Consider the following 6,263-nt stretch of genomic DNA (forward strand, 5'->3'; position numbering starts at 1 on the left):
TTAAGAAGGTTGTATAAGGATTGGAGATCAAACGAAATGACAAGGACAACTTCGGAAAAACTATGAGTTACACGACCACATTATACGGCCCGTGAAACTTTATACGGACCGTATAATAGTCCGTATAACCCAAAAGCAATAATGTTTACCAAGGTGGTGAACCACGGACACTTATACGGACCGTATAAGTCCCGACGGACTGATTAAGTTGCAACTATAAATACATGTTCCCACTTTATTTTCTCATTCTTTTCCACTTCTTCACTTCTCTCCAAGCTTCTAGAATATTCCATACACATCTTCAACATAAAAATCAAGGGAAACCAAAGATCAAACACCAATATTCAAGGGAAATCGAGCATATGGAAGCTTGCTAGGGTTATGGAAGTTAGAAATCCCTTGGAAGCTAAAGCTAGGGTTTTCTTCAAGTGAAGCATTGTCAACCAAAACCCGTTCCTACGCATTCAAAAGTGATTTTTTACGATTATTCCATGTTGTTTAAGGTGTTACAAATTTAAAACACTTGGATTGTAGAAGGACATAGAAGATGGGTCATGAATGTGGAATAGTGTCATTGTTGAATAGTAGTTTGGGGTGAATTATGAATATTGATATGTTGTGATAATAAGTACGCTATAAATGACAATTAGAACATAGGGTAAGTAATATATGTGAGAAAACGCGATAGTGAACTATAACCACAATTTTGGAGAAATTGAAGTGAAGTTGTGAAATGCGGATAATGTAGATGAATGGTGATTGTTGCCTATTATATTGTGAATGTTGTTATGGATGTCTGGGAGTTGATATATGATATGGAGAAAGTAGTAGAAACAAAGGAAATACTGCCCAATTTTCTCTAGAATATAGTAATACGTTCATATAATCGGTTAACTAATGTTGATACGAACCCTCTTGAAGGTAGAAACGCGAGCATCGAAGGAGAACGATCAAGCGATAAAACTGTTAAACGAAAGAGGTATGTAAGGCTAGTCCCTTCTTTGTAAGGCACGACTCCTATGATATGAATCTTCTAAACTTTCCATAATCTTCCTAAATAAAGCTATGAGTCCATGACTGTAATGAGCTAGATATGTATGAGATAAAGAAAAGAGGTACGACGAGCGAGATAATGATGATGATGATGAGTTTAAGTATAAGGAATCCTAGAGTAAAGTAAGATGTCCATGAAGCTAATGACTCTAGGTATGGTTCCATTGATGCTTTTCCTTGTGTACACTCACCTTAAAATGTTAGTTCCTTCAAGGTGAGATATGATATTGATGATTACTCCATAATATAATCGGGGGTTCACAATCTTATGTCACCCCGACATAGCCATAGTTGCCTTCAAGTTCTAATGTATGTTTTGATGATAAATGTATCATGATGCTAAGTCATGCTATGCCTATGAGATGTGTAAAAATGTTAAGTTTATGATTAATTATATGACGATACGATTCCAGCGCGCCTAGTTGGCCGGGCATGTCACCGCGAAGGCGGGCTGCATTCGATTCCACCGCGCCTAAATGGCCGGCCATGTCACCGCTAAGGCGGGCTGCTATGTTTACACCGAGCCTAGAGGGCCGAGCATGATCACCACTAGTGGGCGGCATATGATGGTTTCCCGGACGCGGGTTAATGATGATGATTTACATGATACGATGATGTATGCGCTATGATGATACATGTACTATGATTATATAAAAATATGATATATGTAAGAAATGTATTCACCCATAAAACTCTCGCAGGTTATACCTTCCTCCTATAGCTTATGATTCTTTTATTATGTTCATTTCATTCTTGTCTTACATACTCAGTACAACGTTCGTACTGACGTCCATTTTCTTTGGACGTTGTGTTCATGCCCACAGGTAGACAGGGAGGTGATCCAGACTCGTAGAGTTATCAGCAGATTCATAGGAGCACTCCATTTCTCCGGAGTTGCTATTTGGCTGATTTTTTTGTATGTGTGTGTGTGTGTATATATATATATATATATATATATATATATATATATATATATATATATATATATATATATATATATATGTATGTATTTTGGGCACGACGGGATCTTGTCCCGTCCATATGTCTAGTACTCTAGTAGAGGCTCGTAGATACGCATGTGTGGGTAGTATGGTCTCACAATGTTACTATTGTACCTATATTATTATTTTGTTAGCCGAGGGGCTTATGTATATAAAAGCAATTACGTTTCCAAATGAAGGGTGATTTTTCTATGATTTGAGTATAAATTAATGAATGTACGCTAAATGAGTATGATAAGTAATGGAATGAGTGGTGCTCGGTGGTTAGCCCCGGGTACCCGTCACGGCCCCTAGTCGGGTCGTGACACTCTTGTTTCCCACATGGAGTTAGCTCACGTAGGCTTAGAGACATTGGACTGAATGATGTTTGATACGCCCAAATTACACCTTTAAAAATAGGAGTAAGCGATCATTGTCAAATATAGAACCCAACAAGGTTGGGGTCGAATCCCATAGAGAATACAATGAAAAAATATACTTGCTAAGTGTAACGCTCGACTATTAGTCTATATTTCTAGGGATGGGGGGTATAATGATAATGTTTGGTTTACTATTTGTCATACTAATTGATTAGGAAGATTATGTTTGGATTAACAATTATGTAAAAACACTAAGGTTGCGGTCCCAAAGGAAAGTAATGAAAATGGGTATCAATCTAACTCCTATATATGTCTAGATGTATTTAAATATGGGCTACATAGATTTATCAAAAGTCTCTCGACCAAATCGATAAATATCATTACTAAGCTTTCTCAAGCCTTAGAATGTCGAAAATGTGAACACCGATTTTATTTAAAGTTGGATTTCCTATCCTAGCTCAAGCTATATTAGATGGGGTTTAAAGCCCCAAATCCTTGCTATCTACTCTTTTCCTAAATTTTACTTTCTTTCTCAAGCAAAGGAAAAGTGACTAGGCACAAATAATGTTATACACTATTAAATGTCATTAAAGCTTGAAGAGTAAATAGAAAAACATCTTTAACATACAAATGGAGTTTGAATGCAAAAACCCAATCACATAACTAAAACATTTGGTCCCACAACCTTAGCTAATAGTATTAGCTACTCATTTCCATTAAATAAAAGACAAAGATAAAGAAGATATTCATAAAGCTTACAATGGTTTAATGTAGAAAATGATAAAAAGAATGTAAGATTATTCACTACCCAACGAGGTTTGCCTTTAATGCTAATGGATAACAAAAAGTAAAAGTGGAGAATATTCAATGTCCTACACGAAGCACTAGGTAAAAGTATTTATAGGGAAGGATAAAACGTAGCCAAAATGACTTAAATGAGCAATTGCAGACAAGAGAATACTGTCGCATATCGAGTATGCGACCACATTTGCCTCGCATTCTATGCGTTCTGATCTTCTTCCTCGCTCAAGAATACGGCCGCATCCTAAATATGCGATGCCGCAGCCGCTCCACAAGTTGGCCCTCTCTCGAGTTCACTGGTTGCCAAAAGGTGAGAGTATGCGCGCATAATGAGAATGTGGTGCCGCATAATGATCCCACCTTAATGGTTTTGGCACCTTCAATGATCTGAGTTTGCGGTGGACTTTGCGACCGCATATCGTAGATGCGGTGTCACATTCCCTCCGCATTTGATGCTTTTTTTACTCTTTTTCTGCCATTTTGTTCACCTTAGGCCCTTGGACTTATACAACCTGAAAACGCACGAAAACACTATGCAACACGAACAACTACTTGAAAAGACTATTCAAAAGTATACATAGTGGATGTAAAATGACCTAAAATCCACGACTTATCAACGTTCATATGGAAGTTCGAAATTCATCTCAAAGTGGAGATTGTGAAGTTGAGAAGATATTCAAGCCAATTCCTACTCAAAAGCGGAAAGAAATAAAAGGAATATTTTTTCTTTGTTGGTTTTCGAGTGTTATTGGTATTTAGATCCTTTCTAGGAAATACTTAGACCTAATTGTATAAATACATGCTAGCTAGGGTTTATTAAGTGTAACAGAAAGAAGTACTTAAGAGTATTTCATCTTGTAACTTACTTTCTCTCTTGATAATAATAAAAGTGCCTGCCATTCTCCGTGAATTAGGATCACATCAATCCGAATCACGTTTATTACTGTGTTTTTATCGTTTTTGCGCTAACATATATTATCCTAATCCTAAAAGAAATAACGTATCCAAAGAAAACATTGGAGACTCTCCTACTTTATTGACGCCGCAAGAACCAACACATAGGGCAAATTCTCTTGAGATATTCAAAATACAATCCACGTGTGTGATCAAAAGAAACTCAAAAAGGTTATTGTTATTCGTAGGATAAACTGATATCTCTGAGAAAATTGGCTCAATGTAGAGAAAAAGGTCGGCAATAAATTTTATCTGTAGCATAGAGGGATCGTCGTTTTGTAGTTACCTTCTTTGTACACATCCGATCCGAGGTTAGATGTAAATCTTTTGTAATTATATTGTATCTTATTCAGTAGTTGTGCATATGCTTATGTTGAGTATATGCATGAGAAAAATAGAACTCCTATGAATACATGTTCATCCGGTACATGCATGCATATTCAATATATGACCTCTATCAATATCATGAAATGTGACAATTTTTAAGTAATATTCATGACTGTTGTAACTAAGACATAATGGGTTTGTCACTTGCATGCAATTTGTAAGATTAGCTCAGTAGACAAGAAGAATTAAGAACATAGATATGCATATATTATTGCTTAAAATCAGTTTACAAATATAAAAAGTACAAATTAATGGGAGAAAAGAGAAAAGCAACAACTACCGGTTGATTAAAAATACCCAATAACTGGCTAGCTATCTATATTTCTGAACTCTTACATGTAGAAGGTATATATAGTTTTATAACCATATTGCATTAGCCCTTATAAGCAATAGTTTGAGCTTATTGCCCCTCAAATTAAGGCTCATTATCTCGTTGGAACCACCAAAAAATTCTTTCCCTATGAATACTGCTGGAACACTAGGCTTACACCCCAATTCAACCAAAGCTTTCTCCATTTCCATCCCATTTGGAAGTTTATCAAGCTCATAAACTCTAGGATTTGTACCAAAACTACGAATTAGAGTTTCGATGGTGTGAGCCATGCAACAACTACTTTGGTGAAAATTACCACTGAACTTTCTGCTCCCAACTTCAATACTCTTTCCATACTCAAGAAGTTCAAGAAAATGTAATATAATTTGCTAATAATGTTTTCTTGATGATTTGGAGTGAAAAGAAAAATATGTTTTGTTTGCCTTCTTTTATATATTCGAATGTCGTTGTGGAAGTTGTGGATGCTTGATGCAATGATATGTTGAACGCTCAGATGCTGTGAAAAATTTGAGCTTGAATGAAGCTATTTATAAGGGGTTAAATGTGGGTGTGGAAAAAGTTGATAAATTTCCCAAAAAGAAAAGATTGATAAATATCCAAAGCATTATTCTGGATCATTACACCATAAAGGCATGATCTGGCTTATCTACCTGGCATCTAAAGCAGGATAAGGAAATTAGAAAAGTTATTCCCCACAAAATCATTGTAATTGACAATTTAAGGATTTCATTCTTTTAGTTCCGTACTTGTTGTATTATGGTCAAAATGTTAATAAACAAAAGTAGTTATATAGTATATTATACTTTTTTCTAGTACTTTATTGTAGTTGATAAATCATTGTGTTGATACAAGCGCTAAAAATTTTCACCATCAAGGGATTTAAAAGTTAAAATTGTGTTTGAACATAACTTTCAAATAATATTTATCTTCAAAGACTCCTTTCAATATTTTGTCAGTGTCAAATTAAATATTCAAGTTCAATACTTGCAAATACTGATGGTCAAATCACTATTTTCAAATAACAAAATTGAGTATTATTTATGACCAAACGGACAAGTATTTCTGAACTGTATAATTTCTCATAATTTTAGAAGATACTTCTAATCTTAGAAACTATAAAAAAATCCCTGTATCAAAAAATAATACACAATTCATTTACTTGTTACTAATTCTTTGTAGAGTGAATTTGACTCCAATTAATAAGAGATCTAGTAATTATAGATACTTGTTTCACTGCAATATCAGCTATCGTCGCAAACTTAAATTTCTAAATCTAGATTATCAAAATTACCAAATATTCGTCAACATCACAACCGTAATGGAATCATTCACAATAAAACATAAGTAGATAAATGGAATTTATTAAAATGTACT

The 6,263-nt window shown here is 34.9% G+C and overlaps 1 pseudogene; it reads right to left on the reverse strand.

Moving 5' to 3' along the window:
• Nucleotides 1-4,738: 4,738 nt before the first annotated feature.
• LOC132614629 (monothiol glutaredoxin-S1-like) lies at nucleotides 4,739-5,383 on the reverse strand (annotated as a pseudogene).
• Nucleotides 5,384-6,263: the final 880 nt, after the last annotated feature.

The sequence above is a fragment of the Lycium barbarum genome, chromosome 10 (genome assembly GCF_019175385.1).
Source record: "Lycium barbarum isolate Lr01 chromosome 10, ASM1917538v2, whole genome shotgun sequence".
NCBI lineage: Eukaryota > Viridiplantae > Streptophyta > Magnoliopsida > Solanales > Solanaceae > Lycium > Lycium barbarum.